The sequence below is a fragment of the Mytilus edulis genome, chromosome 8, assembly GCF_963676685.1.
Source record: "Mytilus edulis chromosome 8, xbMytEdul2.2, whole genome shotgun sequence".
In the NCBI taxonomy this organism is placed as follows: domain Eukaryota; kingdom Metazoa; phylum Mollusca; class Bivalvia; order Mytilida; family Mytilidae; genus Mytilus; species Mytilus edulis.
In genome coordinates, this window is record NC_092351.1 from 73285810 (window position 1) to 73304607 (window position 18798).

At 30.9% G+C, this 18798-nt stretch overlaps 1 long non-coding RNA gene across 1 annotated transcript; it reads left to right on the top strand.

Annotated features, from left to right (window-relative positions):
• Positions 1–4760: 4760 nt before the first annotated feature.
• Positions 4761–15747, top strand: LOC139486237 (uncharacterized). The gene is made up of 4 exons (XR_011655524.1): positions 4761–4864; positions 7138–7236; positions 7976–8086; positions 15648–15747. It is a non-coding gene; the product is annotated as an uncharacterized lncRNA (long non-coding RNA).
• Positions 15748–18798: the final 3051 nt, after the last annotated feature.

The following is an 18798-nucleotide window of genomic DNA, read 5'->3' on the forward strand; positions in this document are numbered from 1 at the left end:
TAATACCACCAAATCATGGTACGTCACATCCGGTTGTATACGAAAATAGGTCGAAAAAAAATATTCCCTTGAATTTGACAGTTGTAGGTAATTAATCCTACATTTTATTGCAGTAAAATAGTTCTGTGTCATAAACATATGTCTTGGATATTTCAAAGCACCATTATGTTTTTATTTGGGATTTCTATAGAATATTTTGTAATCTTGAGATTACATGGTGACTAAACCTTGTACACAGATAAAATAAGGGGAGAAATTTGATTGGTTAACTTCCAGTGATGGTTATTTTGTTATAGGCAATGAAATGTTATGTGAATTTTTTTCTATAGTACTGGACAGGATAAACCTTTAATCATGCCAAGTATTTCTTTATTTGAAACAAAGATAAATTCTACAGAATTTTTTGAAAAGTGCAAATTTAACAAAGACTAATAGGGGAAAATCAATGGTGGTATTACACCTAATATGGGAAGCTGTACAGTCACCTTTGACCTTGTGAGTAATCTCATGTCTTAAAATTTCTTGTTATTTAATTGAAATATTACAAAAAATGAGATATTCTGAGTGGATTGAGTCTCCAAACACACATTTTATGAGAGTTTTTACTTGAAATAGGACTGTTCCTTGATATTAAGTTTTTTGGGGTTTTTTGGGGCGGGGGGGGGGGGGGGGCTTTTTCTCCTTACTTCTTATAATCTGCTATGACAGAACATTTTCCTAGGAAATACTTAGATAGATAAATATTTATAAGTTAATGAAATTATTTTTAATGCTGTAACGACAAATTATTCACTAAAAGGAAAGCCTTTTAGATCCCTCTCTGGAACGCGGCGTAAATTTAATTTTGACGTAAGGACTTATTGAAACCTCCTTGGAGACCGTAAACTTGTATATGGATTGTTCATTCTGCTGAAATACTTCAATTACTCATTTCTGAAAACATTTCTATCATAAATTAGTGAAAGTTACCCAATTATTTTTACTTATTTGGCCTGAAAAGTTGAAATTTTGAGGAAATGAGAGCTAAAATTGACCAAATGAGACCTTATAAAGAAGTCAAAGAGATCCATTAGTGGTATTTTTCTACCTAAACTCATCTTGAGTATCATATTCAACTGTTTGTAGGCAGATAAGATAAATATTTGATCATTTATTGGTCCACACTATTATCTATCTTGATGCGGCTTGGTTTGGATTTGTCGAAGAAATTTTGCTCGAATCGCTGTAGATGTCGTCTTTCATTATACTAGATTTTTCTCAAACTATCGAACTGATTATGACAAAACTTGACAGAAAAGCTTGAAATAACCGGTATTACAAGGGAAAAAAGTCACAATCAGTTTATTAACAATAAAGTCTTCTTTAGGTGTAATACCACCAAATCATGGTACGTCACATCCGGTTGTATACGAAAATAGGTCGGAAAAAATATTCCCTTGAATTTGACAGTTATAGGTAATTAATCCTACATTTTATTGCAGTAAAATATTTCTGTGTCATAAACATATGTCTTGGGTATTTCAAAGCACCTTTTTTTTTTATTTTGGTATTTCTATAGAATATTTTGTAATCTTGAGGTAATACGGTGACTAAACCTTGTACACAGATAAAATAAGGGGAGAAATTTGATTAGTTAACTTCCAGTGATGGTTATTTTCTTATATGCAATGAAATGTTATGTGAATTTTTTTCTATAGCACTGGACAGGATAAACCTTTACTCATGCCAAGTATTTCTTTATTTGAAACAAAGATAAATTCTACAGAATTTTTTGAAAAGTGCAAATTTAACAAAGACTAATAGGGGAAAATCAATGGTGGTATTACACCTAATATGGGAAGCTGTACAGTCACCTTTGACCTTGTGAGTAATCTCATGTCTTAAAATTTCTTGTTATTTAATTGAAATATTACAAAAATTAAGATATTCTGATTGGATTAAGTCTCCAAACACACATTTTATGAGAATTTTTACTTGAAATAGGACTGTTCCTTGATATTAAGTTTTTTGGGGTTTTTTTGGGGGAGGGGGGGGGGCTTTTTCTCCTTACTTCTTATAATCTGCTATGATAGAACATTTTCCTAGGAAATACTTAGATAGATATATATTTATAAGTTAATGAAATTATTTTTAATGCTGTAACGACAAATAATTCACTAAAAGAAAAGCCTTTTAGATCCCTCTCTGGAACGCGGCGTAAATTTAATTTTGACGTAAGGACTTATTGAAACCTCCTTGGAGACCGTAAACTTGTATATGGATTGTTCATTCTGCTGAAATACTTCAATTACTCATTTCTGAAAACATTTCTATCATAAATTAGTGAAAGTTACCCAATTATTTTTACTTATTTGGCCTGAAAAGTTGAAATTTTGAGGAAATGAGAGCTAAAATTGACCAAATGAGACCTTATAAAGAAGTCAAAGAGATCCATTAGTGGTATTTATCTACCTAAACTCATCTTGGGTATCATATTCAACTGTTTGTAGGCAGATAAGATAAATATTTGATCATTTATTGGTCCACACTATTATCTATCTTGATGCGGCTTGGTTTGGATTTGTCGAAGAAATTTTGCTCGAATCGCTGTAGATGTCGTCTTTCATTATACTAGATTTTTCTCAAACTATTGAACTGATTATGACAAAACTTGACAGAAAAGCTTGAAATAACCGGTATTACAAAGGAAAAAAGTCACAATCAGTTTATTAACAATAAAGTCTTCTTTAGGTGTAATACCACCAAATCATGGTACGTCACATCCGGTTGTATACGAAAATAGGTCGGAAAAAATATTCCCTTGAATTTGACAGTTATAGGTAATTAATCCTACATTTTATTGCAGTAAAATATTTCTGTGTCATAAACATATGTCTTGGGTATTTCAAAGCACCTTTTTTTTTATTTTGGTATTTCTATAGAATATTTTGTAATCTTGAGGTAATACGGTGACTAAACCTTGTACACAGATAAAATAAGGGGAGAAATTTGATTAGTTAACTTCCAGTGATGGTTATTTTCTTATATGCAATGAAATGTTATGTGAATTTTTTTCTATAGTACTGGACAGGATAAACCTTTACTCATGCCAAGTATTTCTTTATTTGAAACAAAGATAAATTCTACAGAATTTTTTGAAAAGTGCAAATTTAACAAAGACTAATAGGGGGAAATCAATGGTGGTATTACACCTAATATGGGAAGCTGTACAGTCACCTTTGACCTTGTGAGTAATCTCATGTCTTAAAATTTCTTGTTATTTAATTGAAATATTACAAAAATTAAGATATTCTGATTGGATTGAGTCTCCAAACACACATTTTATGAGAATTTTTACTTGAAATAGGACTGTTCCTTGATATTAAGTTTTTGGGTTTTTTTTGGGGGAGGGGGGGGGGGGCTTTTTCTCCTTACTTCTTATAATCTGCTATGATAGAACATTTTCCTAGGAAATACTTAGATAGATATATATTTATAAGTTAATGAAATTATTTTTAATGCTGTAACGACAAATTATTCACTAAAAGAAAAGCCTTTTAGATCCCTCTCTGGAACGCGGCGTAAATTTAATTTTGACGTAAGGACTTATTGAAACCTCCTTGGAGACGGTAAACTTGTATATGGATTGTTCATTCTGCTGAAATACTTCAATTACTCATTTCTGAAAACATTTCTATCATAAATTAGTGAAAGTTACCCAATTATTTTTACTTATTTGGCCTGAAAAGTTGAAATTTTGAGGAAATGAGAGCTAAAATTGACCAAAAGAGACCTTATAAAGAAGTCAAAGAGGTCCATTAGTGGTATTTTTCTACCTAAACTCATCTTGAGTATCATATTCAACTGTTTGTAGGCAGATAAGATAAATATTTGATCATTTATTGGTCCACACTATTATTTATCTTGATGCGGCTTGGTTTGGATTTGTCGAAGAAATTTTGCTCGAATCGCTGTAGATGTCGTCTTTCATTATACTAGATTTTTCTCAAACTATTGAACTGATTATGACAAAACTTGACAGAAAAGCTTGAAATAACCGGTATTACAAAGGAAAAAAGTCACAATCAGTTTATTAAACAATAAAGTCTTCTTTAGGTGTAATACCACCAAATCATGGTACGTCACATCCGGTTGTATACGAAAATAGGTCGGAAAAAATATTCCCTTGAATTTGACAGTTATAGGTAATTAATCCTACATTTTATTGCAGTAAAATATTTCTGTGTCATAAACATATGTCTTGGGTATTTCAAAACACCTTTTTTTTTTATTTTGGGATTTCTATAGAATATTTTGTAATCTTGAGGTTATATGGTGACTAAACCTTGTACACAGATAAAATAAGGGGAGAAATTTGATTAGTTAACTTCCAGTGATGGTTATTTTCTTATATGCAATGAAATGTTATGTGAATTTTTTTCTATAGTACTGGACAGGATAAACCTTTACTCATGCCAAGTATTTCTTTATTTGAAACAAAGATAAATTCTACAGAATTTTTTTAAAAGTGCAAATTTAACAAAGACTAATAGGGGAAAATCAATGGTGGTATTTCACCTTCACGCATGTTTGTTATAATATTTTTGACAATTGCTCAGCCGTTTGAGGAATAAATTTTAAAAATTACACAAATAAATACGATCACAGACTGATGTAATACGTTTTCATCGTATACGGTAAGAAAAGAACAAGTGCATGACAATAATTTAAAGATATCCATAAAGTTAAATGAATCGAAATATACAATTGTACCGTTTCTTCACAGGGCGAAACCGCACTTCATTTATCATCAAGAAATGGGCACAAGGAAATAGTTACTATTCTCCTTGACCATGCTGCACATCCAAACTCAAAAACTGCAGACGTGAGTAAATATTTCAAGAGGTCATGTCGTGTCATGTTCACACAGGCAATTGATCCCCATACCCGAAGAACACTTGCTATTCACTGTTATTTATGATATAATTTATAACTGCGTATTCCATTTAAATCTTTATTAATCCAAAAGTTTAGGTGTATGAATCAAATAAGGCAGTTGGATTTCACTTTTTGATCGATATCAATTGATTTTGTGTATATAATGCTCCATTTTCCAGTTTGTCTTGGAGTTTTTGTTTTTTTCTCATACTATATTTCCATCAACAAGACTTACGACAAAATCTCTTTGCTTAAACCGAACGGTTTAAACAAAAAAACAAAACATGAATATGAACAATCAATTATTTTGGGAATTCAAGAAGGAGACAGTAGCACAACAATAAAACAAAACCACACATACATAATGTGACTTTAGAAAGCAATTACACTATTCATAAGCATCAACATCAATCGATTTTGAATATACTAGCCCGAAATGTATAAAAATATTGAAAAATACATTTGCATGGAAATGAAAAAATTGGTTTGTGCCCTGATCTTTACTGCAATTGTCATATTAATAAAAGCTTTGACATTCACAAAAATTACGCAATAAAAATACCCCTTCTTATATAATTGCCATACGCCTTCGTAAATATTATTCGATAAACTTTCTTTTTTGTATTGTGATAAATTTTTATTTAGTCATAATTGATTTATGCTCCACACGATTATTTCAAAGATAACAAAACTTCCATTTTCCCCACGTAACACAAAGTGTTAATCATAACAATAATAATTTTTAAAACAAACACGGAATAGATAAACTCTCATAGATACCAGGATTAAATTTTGTATTTAAGCCAGACGCGCGTTTCGTCTACATCAGACTCATCAGTTATGCTCGAATCCAAAAACGTTATATAAAAGCCAAATAATAAATTACCTAAGCTGTCTTTGGCAAAACTTTCAGAAATTTTTGGTCCTCAATGCTCTTCAACTTCGTACTTTATTTGGCCTTTCTTTCATTTTTTTTATTCAAGCGTTACTGATGAGTGTTATGTTGACGAAACGCGCGTTTATCGTGAATCTTGGTATCTATGATGATTTTCTTTACAACCACTGGGTCGCTGCAACTGTTGATGGAGATTTAATTCCCCGAGGATATCACCAGCCCAGTAGTCAGCACTTCTGTGTTGACTCGAGTTATCATTGATTAGTTCATAATTATATATTAACTGTTAATAAAACTTTGAATTTTTTATAAATACTAAGGCTTTTCTAGCTCAGGAATGGATTACCGTAGCTGTCTTTTGCAAAAGTTTTAGGATTTTTTGGTCTTCAATGCTATTCAACTTCGTACTTTATTTGTATTTTTTTTTAACATTTTTTTATTCGAGCGTCATTGGTGAGTCTTTTATAGACGAAACGCGCGGCTGGCGTAAATATAAAGTTCAATCTTGTAATCTATGTTGAGTTTATTTACATCCACTGGGTCGATACCACTGCTGGTCGAGTTTTAATTCCTCGATGGCACATTGTACCACCAGCCCAGAAGTCAGCACTTCTGTGTTGACTCGAGTTATCATTAACATGTTCATACTTATATATTAACTGTTAACAAATATTTGAACTTTTGTAAGGCTAAGACTTTTCTACCTGATAACCTAAGCTGTCTTTTGTAAAATATTTAAGAACTTTTGGTCCTCAATGCTCATCAATCTCGTACTCTATTTGGCCTTTTTAACATTTTTTTATTCGAGTTTCACTAATGAGTCTTTTATAGAAAAAACGCGCGTCTGGCGTAAATATAAGTTACAATGCTCGTATCTATGATGAGTTTATTTGAAACGATATAACACTTAACAGTATTAGAATTAACAATATGGACAGAGCTAATCATTAACTATTCGCCCAGTAAATGTTTTTTGGAAATAATTGCCACCAAGCAAACGGTACTTGGGAAAATTATTAAAACAATCAGAGGGAAATCGTCAGTAAAAAAAAACTTTTGAAAGATGCACAAGAAAAATTTCGTCTTGGCTTCTAAGTTTCTAATCATGCTAACACATGCTTTGTATGATATTTGGGTTATTTTGTGCAATAGCTCAGCCATTTTAAGATTGATTTTAGAAACTTACATGAAATAAATACGATCACATATATATGTAATACATTTTCATAGTATTCGGTAAGAGAAGTACAAGAGCACGATTATGATTTAAAATTATCACTAAAGTTGAATGAATCGACATATCAAATTGTATTATTACTTCACAGGGCGAGACAGCACTACATTTGTCATCAAAAGAAGGATACTTAGAAGTAGTTACTATTCTCCTTGACCATGATGCAGATTCAAACGCTAAAACTGCAGACGTGAGTAAAAGTTAAAGAGGTCAAGTCGTGACATGTTTATGTAGGCAATTGATCCCTATACCCGAAGAAGTCGAATATGATATTTTACTATTCACTGTTCTCTTTGATATAATTTAGAACTGATTATCCCGTTCAAATCTTTTTAAACCAGAAGTATAGATGTATGATTCACTTTAAGTAGTTGTTTTTCACTTTATCTGTTAATTGATATAATTTGATTTTGTCAGTGTTAAAGTAATTCTCCTTTCTTTAATATGCTTTGGCGTTTGTTCTTAGTCATATTCGGGAAACATGAGTTCATACCGTAATTCTATATATTTAAATGGTTAATATGAGAAAGAATAGCGCGATTTGTGAGAAAATTAGGCGGAAATACGAATCATATCCGGAACTTCACAGATAACTCTTTGTTTCAATCGTCATGGTGTTTCTTAATTGTAAATGCTAGTTATGAAATCGTAAATATCAGTAGGAAATCTGTAAACTATACTCAGAAATTTGTGAAGTGTATAAAGTTTTTTTTTATATTTGTTTTATTTTTTTACACCAATTAAAATAGTCAACAACCGTGATTCTGAAAAAAAGTAAGATTGTCAATCAAGTATTTTTCAAATGCAATTGCAAAATGACGAATTCAGGGTAGTTTTTTGGTAAAAGAATAGCTTGATATCTTAACACTAGTAAAATTATCAATAAAGTTAAATGATTTGAAATATCCAATTGTATCATTACTTCACAGGGATTTACAGCACTACATTTGTCATCACGAAATGGACACAAGGAAGTAGTTACTATTCTCCTTGACTATTCTGAAGATCCAAACGCACAATCTGTAGACGTTAGTAAAGAGGTAAGACCGTGTTATGTTCATGAAAAATAAGTCACTTCGCCAAAGGATGCAAATGTAGTATACTTTAACATTCACTGTAATATATGAAATAAATAAGAACCGAATACTACATTTAAACCTTTAATAAATCAGTAGTTCAATAGACATTGAATATATATCCACATTTACATTAGCAACAATAACTGTTTTATACAATAAATAACAAAATATGTAGAAATGTTTTAGAGAGACAGAGGAACAACAATGAAATTAACACATGCATATAAAGTATTTACAGTATTATAAGCATCAACATCAAACGATTTCAAAACGTACAGGTAACAGCTATATTTGCATGAGATCGTAAGAAAATGAGTGTATACCTGTGCTGATAGAATGGACATATAGTGTACACAAATAAACAATGCAATAATACATTTCGACATGCTAATAGTTATCAAAGGTACCATGCTTGTAATTAAATACGTCAGACGAGCTTTTTTTTCTACACAAGACTCATCAGTGACGCCCGATCAAAATAGTTATAAAGCTAATGAAGTATAAGAGCATTGATGACCCAAATTTAAAAAAAGTTGTGCCAAATACGGCTAAGGTTATCTATGCCTTGGATAAGAGAATCCTCAGTATTTAGAATAATTCATTATTTTTCAAACAGTAAATTTATAACAAATTATTATATAATTGATATTCATGTCAACACCGAAGTGATGACTAACTACATAATAAAAACGAACACTTAAAACAACAGCACAACATAACCACGCATTGTCTTTTACAAGACAGGTTTGACGCTACAATTTGATGTCAGAGGTAAATTTCTAAAAAAAATGATATAGAAAATGAAGTTCAAGATTAGGTCTGAAATTATATTATAGAATTGTGTTAGTAATTAGATACTAAATTGTGTTATCTAGCTATGTTGGTATTTCTTCTGAATTAAACAGTAAAACAAATAAATCGTATACGTAAGAAAGATTAATCAAATCATGCTATTTCTGATGCAAAGAGTTTGAAGTGGGGGATAGCATATATAACTGATAGGCAATTAAGAGCGTTCCTGGTCCAGTGTAAAAGTATGATAATTCATATAATTAGATTAGATCGGTCCACTTTTCTATGGAAAGACCTATTGTATATGTTCTGATTAGTATTATTAGGTATTTCTACTTTTTTGTGCAAAGACCTATTGTACTTATTCTGGTTATTAAGTCTTTCCACTTTTCTGTGGAAAGCCCTATTGTATTTGTTCTGATTAATTTATTTTCTTTCACATTTTGTTCTTGCGATAAATATTTGTTTCGCAATATGTCGCTTAAATATTTGCCATATTGTATCGTATAGTTCATTCACTTTAAAATTTCACCCTTCAAAGACGAACACTTTTTCTTTGTAAGAGTAATCTCCCCAACATTGTTTAACTTGTGACTACATCTCCTCCGTAACCGTAAAAGAAAGTGACAAATTTATTTAATACAATTGTTCGTTCTAACCTTCGCATCTTTTTTAGACCGAAGCGATATGAACACTCCATATGAGAGTTATCTTCCCTTATGAATGTGATATAAGTGATGTGCATTTCTATCTTGTAAACCATAAGTGATAGAGACCTAGGATCTTTTGATTTGAGGTTCTTGATCCAAAAATAGAAAATAAGGTCAAGGTCAGAGGTCAACGTCATATTTAAAATTTTGATTTTGGCTTATTTCCATTTATTTCCAAAAACCGTATACGATATCGACAACACATTTTTACTAAATTGTTAATTGCGACATGTCGTAACACAGAATTTTTTTTTGAAAGGATACGCTAAAATAAATTTGCAGTTTTCTCCCCTCTTATACTAAACACTAATGATATAATGATATAACTCATTAACCGTATATAATTTAGACCTATGGTCTTTTGATTTGAAGTCCTTGGTTTATTACCTTGAAGTAACTCAAAGTCCTAGGTAAAATTGACGTTCTAGATTTTGACCTTTGCCTTTACCTCATAGGTATACATGATAAAGCCATGGGACTTTTTGCGTTCATTCAAGACACATGACAGTGGAAAATCCAACCGGAAGTGACATTGTGTACACCGGATGTAGCTATTTTTTTAACTTTATTTTTTTTTGGAAAGTATATTGAACAATGTATAATTGGAATCAGTATCAACCTACTTATAAAAAAAAACCGGAAGCGACATATTTCAAACGGAAACAACAATTTATCTCCCTTCTTTAGAAAAAAAATGTAAAGAAACCATATATTTTTGGAATCAGTGAATAATAAGCTATCATATGACCCTATATATGATATTCTAAACTAAGTTTTCATCGCAATATGTCGCTAAGATATTTTTTATATAATATCATACAATTTATGCGCTTTTTATTTTCACCCTTTCTAAGCCGAACAGTTTTCTTTGCAAGTGTTATCACCCCGAACACTGTTTTCCTTGTGACTGCATTTCCTCCATAATTGAAAACAAAGCGACAAATTTATTTTATTAGTTTGCTGTTTATATCCCTTGCATGATTTGTCCTAGTTTTTGATTTGATCTTGATCTCAATATAAGAAAATTATGTCAAGGTCAGAAGTCAAGGTCATATTTTAAATTTTGATTTTAGCTTATTTCAATTCTTTTAAAAAACCGTATAAGATAACGGCAACATATATTTCTTTAATTGTTAGTTGCGACATTTCGTCACACATACATTTAGTTTGAAAGGGTATGTTGACATTTAACGGGTCTAGGGTCTTTGATTTGAGGTCATTAGTTGGTGACTTTAAAACTGAGTTAAAGGTCATAAGTTAATTTGACGGTCTTGATTTTTACCTTGGCTTTAGATTCATATTTATACATCTTAAAGCCATATGACCTCATGCATAAGGTTTCAAGCGATATGATTATGAAAACTAAAACCGGAAGTGACTTTGTAAAAATCTGAAGTACCTATTTATTGTACTTATTCCATGTTAAAGTATATAGAACACAATGTTTTTGAAATGTAGTGTCAAATAAACTATTAAATGGTACCGAAATTGAAATTTCAGTCCGGAAGTAAAATATTACCTCCCTTATTTCAAAGAAAAATGTAAAGCAACCATTTATTTCTAGAATCTGAACTTGAAATGAAATTTTCATATCAAAATAAATTCTAAGAAGTGGAAAGACCTGCAATTGTTCTCTGATCAATTAGATTTCAATGAGGTCTTTCAGATTTCTGTGGCAAGACCTATTTAAATTGTTTCTGATAATTATAATTATTATTAGGTCTTTCCCCTTTTTTGTGGAAAAGCCTCAAGTATTTCATTAAAAAAAAAATCTGGTAAATTTTGAAATTTACTGTCGGTATATGTTGCTTAGACATTTCTTATATTATTTCGTGCAGTTTATAAATTTTTGAGGTCAAGGTCAAAGGTCAAGATGTCACTTTGGATATATCTTTTTTTTGCCTTTTCTCCAACACATTTAAAGATATATACAAAATAACAAGAGCAAAATATGTGCTTTATTGTTATGAAGATATGTTGCATTTGGTCTGATACAATCTCATGGATATAGGAAGATGTAGTTTGAGTGTCAATGAGATAACTCTCTATCCAAATAACAATTATAAAAGTAAACCATTATAGGTCAATGTACGGCCTTTAACAGGTAAGGAGCCTTGGCTCACACCGAACAAAAAGCTATAAAGGGCCCCAAAATTACTAGTGTAAAACTATTCAAACGGGAAAACCAACGGTCTAATGGCATATTATAGGAGTTACTGCCCCTGAAAGGTCAATTTAGAATGAAAACTGATTATAACTTCAATATGGTTCCTTACAAAGCCATAAGACCTTTAACAAGGTTGGGTGACATATGACCTTGAAATGACAACCGGAAGTGACCTTGAGAAAACCACAAGTAGCATTTTTTGCTTTTTTTTATGCAGAAGTATTCGGGAAACATATTTTGTAATTTTGGTACATTTTCTTATCACTATAGAATAAAAGTGACTTTCGATAAACCAGAAGTGGCCAATTATTTCCTGGCTTACAAACAAAAGTATATAGATCCCTATAGTTTTGTAATCAGTGTGAAAGAAACTAATATATGAGACCAAAAGGGGCATTTACGTCACAGGCCGGAGCAAATTATCTCCCTTTTTCACTCAAAAGTATCCAATCAGTATGAAGAAACGTACGATTGGATGTCATTGTCAACTTTGAGTAAACCAGAACTAGCTTTTTTTTTAACAGATACTTCAAATTGTTGTTGAAAAGACCTTCAATTGTTCTCTGAACAAGTGGTTTTTAATTATTATTAACATTTAATCTTGTTTTTAAATTCGGCATATTTTGTTCTTGCGATAAATGTTTGTTTTGCAATATGTCGCTCAGATATTTTTCATATTGTATTGTATAGTTTATGCGCTTTTTAATTTCAACCTGCTAAGCCGAACAATTTTCTTTGAAAGAGTTATCTTCCTATTTACTGTTTATCCTATTTTTCCATCTCCTTCGTAACAAAAAAAGATAGCGACAAAATTTCTATTACATGTTCGTTACATCCGTTAAAATTTTTGTCTAATTTGAATCGAAACGATTCGATGAAATTTTATATAAGTTATCTACCGTTCCGAAATAAATTTGTCGGTGTGTGTTAATAACTATAAAAGTTAACCGTATAACCCTGAAATGCTTTTATTTGGGGTCCCTAGGTCTAACTTTGAAATTGAGGTCTAGATCAATGGTCAAGGTCATGTTCTAAATTTTGACTTTTCCTTGTTTTTGCATTTCCTCCAACACTTCAAAAGATTTGTATAAAAGAACAAGTGCAAAATGATTGCTTTATGGTAAAAAAGATATGTTACATCTGGTCTGATACAATCTTATGGCATCTTATAGGAGTCAGTGCCCCTGAAATGTCTAATTTTAATGTTAATTGATTATTACTTTAATTTCATAAAACCACAAAAAGGTTAAGTGACATATGACCTTGAAAAAATGACAAGCAGAAAAGAAACTTTTTGCACTTTTTTCATGATAAAGAAAACCATATATTTTGTAATTTAAATACATTAACATATACCTTTGATAACTATTATGGGGACGAAGTCCCCAATAACAGTAGAAAATTCAATAAAAGAAAATCGGGGAAATCCCGAATTTTTCATTGTACTAATGAAACTAAAATCGTTCAATTTTTTTTATGTCATGTTTTGAAATCCCGGACCTGCGCAGAAATCTACAATGTACTTCCTTTTTCCGGTCTCGTTTTTATGAATCTTTGAGTAAAATATATATTCATCAGTCTAGTATAAATAGGAAGGAACATAATTCAAATTTTATTTTTAATAATTCCTTGATATGAAAAAACGTTACCTAATGATAGCATTTCTTTGTTTACATTGCATATGACGTCATAACTTTTAAAACGTCACAACTAAAATCTCAACAACAGAACCAAAATCGGAAACGTTACGGTAATTCCGTTTCTTTTTCTTAACACATAATTAAGTTACAAAAAATAATTCATACAGTCTTCGTCCCCATTTTCAGGTAATGCCTGCCTCATATTATCACTAAAGACTAGAAGTGACTTAAACAAATGGAAGTTGCCAATTATCTCCTGGTTTACAGGCAAAAGTATATAGAAACTATATATTTTTGGAATCTGTGTGAATTAAGCTATCATATGAGACCGGAAGTGACATTAACTTCACCGGATGTAGCTAGTTATCTTCCGTATTTTACCCAAAAGTAAATGGAATTTGATTACAGAAACTAGCTTTTTTAATAACTTTGAAAATTGATGTGGAAAGGCTTTCAATTGTTCTCTGAACAATTTCTTTTAAATCATAATTCTTTTTGTTTTCTACCGCCAAATTTTGTTCTTGTAATATGTTTTTGTTTCCAAATATGTCGATTAGATATATCTTATACTGTACCGTACAGTGTACGCGCTTTAAGATTTCACCCTGCTAAGCCGAACAGTTTTTCATTGTTAGAGTGATCTCTCTATTTTCTGTTTGTGCATCTCCTTCGTAACAAAAATAAATAACGCAAAACATCTTTCTTACAGATAGATTGTTACATCCTAGAATTTTTGGCTTATTGGATGGAAGCGATTCGAAGAAATTTTGTATTAGTTATCTACCTTTATTAAATAAATTTGTCGATATATTTTTAACTCAAAAACCGTTAACCGAATAACCCTGGAATATTTTTATTTATGGACCCTATGTCCTTACTTAGAAAATGAAGTCAAGGTCAAAGATCAAATTTAAGTTCTCAATTTTGGCTTTTCCTTGTTTTTGCATTTTTATCCGACAGTTTGAAGATACATATAAAAGAACACATATTACCCATGAAATACTTAATCAAATATAAAGTAGATTCATTTCTGCATCGTCTAAGGTAAGTTTCAAGTTTGATTTAGTTATGTCAAACTTAACGTTTAAATTATGCGGAATGCATAACAATCCTGTTTTTCTCTTAGTTGTTGGTCGAGGCAATTGTCAATGGCAAAAACAGATATTAAAGTCCCTTAATGATTGACAAAAAGGTTAACCAATACTGTTGGGAATTGGAATAAAGTGTTCTTCCTTCTGATTTTGCCAATAGTCACCAAATTCAGTTTGTTTTTGCAGCAATGTGGTGTACACTGAAACTTTTATAAACAATAAAAAGTGAATTATGTGGCATTTAAGCATACGAGAAACATTTCTGATGTAAATCTAGATCTGCCTGCCATGACATTCAACGACTTGGTTAAAAACTGACGTTGTAGGCTTTATAATCTAATTTGATTGAATGACGTAACCTTAAACAGCAGAATGACCGAGTCCATAGAAGGTCACTTGCGAGTTATGTCTACCTGTTTTGAAGTTTAAGGGACTAAAACTAATTTATTGCGCGAAATTGTTCTCAAAAGAAAGTGTAAAAAATTCTGTAAATTTCTAATGACTTAAATTTAATGTTCATTTCTCAGTCTTAACAAAAGGGAAAATCAACAACGTTATACTGATTAAGACTTGACAATTGATTCAGGCAAACGTTTATCAAAGAAAATCCTCCCAAAAATCATGTATGCGTATCTTAATTTGCGTGCGACGTAAACATACTGCGATGTTTGATTGTCTGAAGAATTCAGGTATTGATTCTTTTATTCAAAAAGAAGCATAGGAAGCATCATAAACAATGAAATACAAAATATAAAACATGATTCTATGAAAAAAAGATAAACAAAATATGTGCTGCATTTTTAAAGTCTGTCAATATATCATGTTGTTTACCGCGTTAAACTACAATAACAATGAACTCGTTTTCCAATAAATTTCCCCGATGTCAATATCAAGACTGGCACACTGGAAAAAGTTCATATTTAAACATTGGAAAAATAAACTAAACAAAAAATGCTTACCAAACGATAAGGCGCTTAGTTTGTTACCCAGATTTTGTTTTTTGTCCATGGATTTACGAGTTTTGAACAGCGGTATACTACTGTTGACTTTATTAATCATAGAAACCAATTGAGTAGGCCACAATCGATTGCATAAAGAATAAAGTAATTAACATATTTTTAGAGCTGGTTAGCACTCGATTTTGCAGCTAACAATGGACACATAGACATTGTAAGTGAATTACTTCGCAGAGGAACAGATGCGAATGCAGAAATATCAAAAGTAAGTGTCATTTAGTATAAAGCTTACAATTGAAATTATTTGGTATTTTTGAAGCAATATGTTTGTTCGGTTTCGAATAATACATGAGGGAAATCAATGATTGTAACCTCGAAAACATATTATGTTAATAAGATGGAAATTTTAGGTGAAGAAATCACATAGTTAATGAGCCTTTTGGGACCTCCTACAATATAATTTGATTTCGATATTTTGAGAGCCGTGTAATGTAGAAGTTAGCGCATCGAACTACAAACACTATTGTTTCTGGTGCGTTTACATACTTGAAATAAAATTTCAGGGACTGAAGTTTCGGCTCTCCGTTGATACCATTTTGAGTAGTTTTGAGTAGTTTTAGAAACGATCAATATCTGTCGGAAGGGGGCGATAAATGGCTGACCCGTGTAATGATAGAGCAATATACCTTGCACAAAAAATTCACCCTTGTTGATTTCGTAAAAGAGCAGGATAATGCCGCTACCAGGCAGAACTTGCACCAGCAAAATGGAAAGGAATTAATATAAGTTGTAATAGCTTTTTTCCAAATACACTACAAATACATATTTAAACTAATTCGATATCAAGAACTTAAATTGTTATTACGTATTGTCGGCATTTGTTTTAAAAATGTTTGCTGTTCGTGAATAAGGAATAAAAACGTGACAATGAATTGAATAATTCGTTAGCACAGAACGAATTTGTTATGACGAATGCATTTATACAATTTGTAGAAACAGTGGGTTCTTTTCTTGTAATTCGGGGTTTTTTTTTTGTTTTTAATTTGTTGTCAAATTTTTTGATAATTCGTGATTATTGATTAGATTCGATATCACATATTTTCTTAATTCGTGATTATTTATTTAATTCATTATCACATATTTTTATAATTCGTAATTATAGATTTAATGCCTTATCACATATCATTGTAATTCGTGATTCAGGTGATAATTGATCGATTCACTATCATATATTTTTTTTAATTCGTGATAATGGTTGATAATCGGGTAATCCCACATACAAAAACTTATCATTTGACATAATCATGAGACCATCATGGCTTCAATGAACATTACATTGCACAAAAAATTGGAGGACTTACCTTGTTCGTATTGGATACCTGAACTTCACAAAATGCCGTACAATCAACGGTAAATGGCCAGCTCATCTGTATGTTCAACTAAAGAATTGTCCATTAATTTGCCTGAATTTTGTCCACAGTTGAAGAAGGTCTTTAGAAATACTGTGAAACTGTTTACTCGCGTAGTGGTGTTGACCATATAGGGATTCTTAAAAACCATAAGGAACTTCTGGATGATTTTAAATTAAATAAGTTCTATCAAAAGTTTTGATTTTTCAACCTTGTATACCACCATTCCCCATGTGAAATTAAAAAATCGTCTAATAGAAATAACAAACAAAGCTTTTCAACATAGAAATGGTAGCATACGCTTTAAATGTATTAATTTTGGATACCATTAGGCATATTTTGTTAATAGTGAACTTAAGGGTATAACTGGCTACACAGAAGAAAAGTCATCATTGTGCTGGGGTTTCTTAATGACAACATATTTGTTGCATTGGGAGCTAGACCTTTTCAACAAATTGTCGGCATTCCTATGGAAACGAATTGTGCGCCACTGCCTGCCGACCTCTTCTACTATTTGTTATGAATCGGAATTCCTTCAGACACTTGTCGAAAACAAGAATATTAAATAAGCTAAGCTATTTGATTTCATTTTCAAATATATTGATGATGTTTTTTCCATTACAATCCAAACTTTTCTGATTGAAAAAACAACACCGCTTCCTCCACCACATTTAAGACATATACCTCGAATTTTACATACACAGTCATCTCAGTACCAGAATATATGACAAACGAGACAAGTTTGATTTTTGAATTATCAATTTCCCCACCTTATTAGAAATATACCCACTTCAGCTGCATTTGGGATAAACATTTTCCAACAATATCCATTTGACGTGACTCTGTACTTATGTATACCGTCATACATTGAACGGCAATATTATTTTATGTATACCTTTATAAGGTAAAACGCACGATTCTACGTCAAAGTTAAATGTTAATCTAAATACAACACTTTATGGATGGATTTTACATACTAGTATATAAATAAAATCGTATAATAAAAAAGCAAAATAAGGTTGTTCAACTTGATGTATGCCTTTTTTGTAACATTCGTAATTTATAGTGATAAAGACCATAACACAATTTTGACTGCTGTGCCCTATATTATTTGACATTTTTATCTACTGTGTCTGTTTGTTTTGTTCATGCATCGTTGTAAATATTATGTCATACAAGTGAGAGGTTTAGCTTTTTTCGAATCGTTATGATTAGTTTCATTATTCGTGATAATTGATTAGATTAGTGATCCCGATGTATTTAACTCGGAATCACGAATAATGAAATTTTTATAATGATTTAAAACCATTTGATTAAATAAAAATGTGATAACGAATTTAATCAATAATAACGAAATACAACAAAATACGTACTTACGTCATTACGAATTTAATACGTCAAGTACGTGTTAACGAATTATACAATTTTGTGATATTCTTAAATATACAATTCGTTATCACGTTTATAACATGTTATCAAGAAATACAAATACTGTTAAAATGATACATAAGTTCGTGATTTCAATTCAAAAATATATTTTTGGTACGTCCCAAATAGGCTTCAGTACAAGAAAACGAGTAAATGAACTGAAGAATTAGAAATTACAGATTAACGAGGCCCAATCTAAAAGAATTATGAAAAATCTGATTGCAAAATTAGTATTTACATATACTGCAATTCGTGATTTCTCAAAGCTATTTTGTTTATAAATGATAACAGATTGAATAAGGTTTCGCAATTTAAAAAAAGATAACTTATGGTTTGAAAACGTATGATAACGCATTGTAAATCTTTATTAATATAATTTATAACTCAGCAGATTCGTTATCATCAATTTAATCTGTAATAACGAAAAATACTATTTGTGAAAACGGGAATTAATCCATGTCCACGAATATAAAAATATCT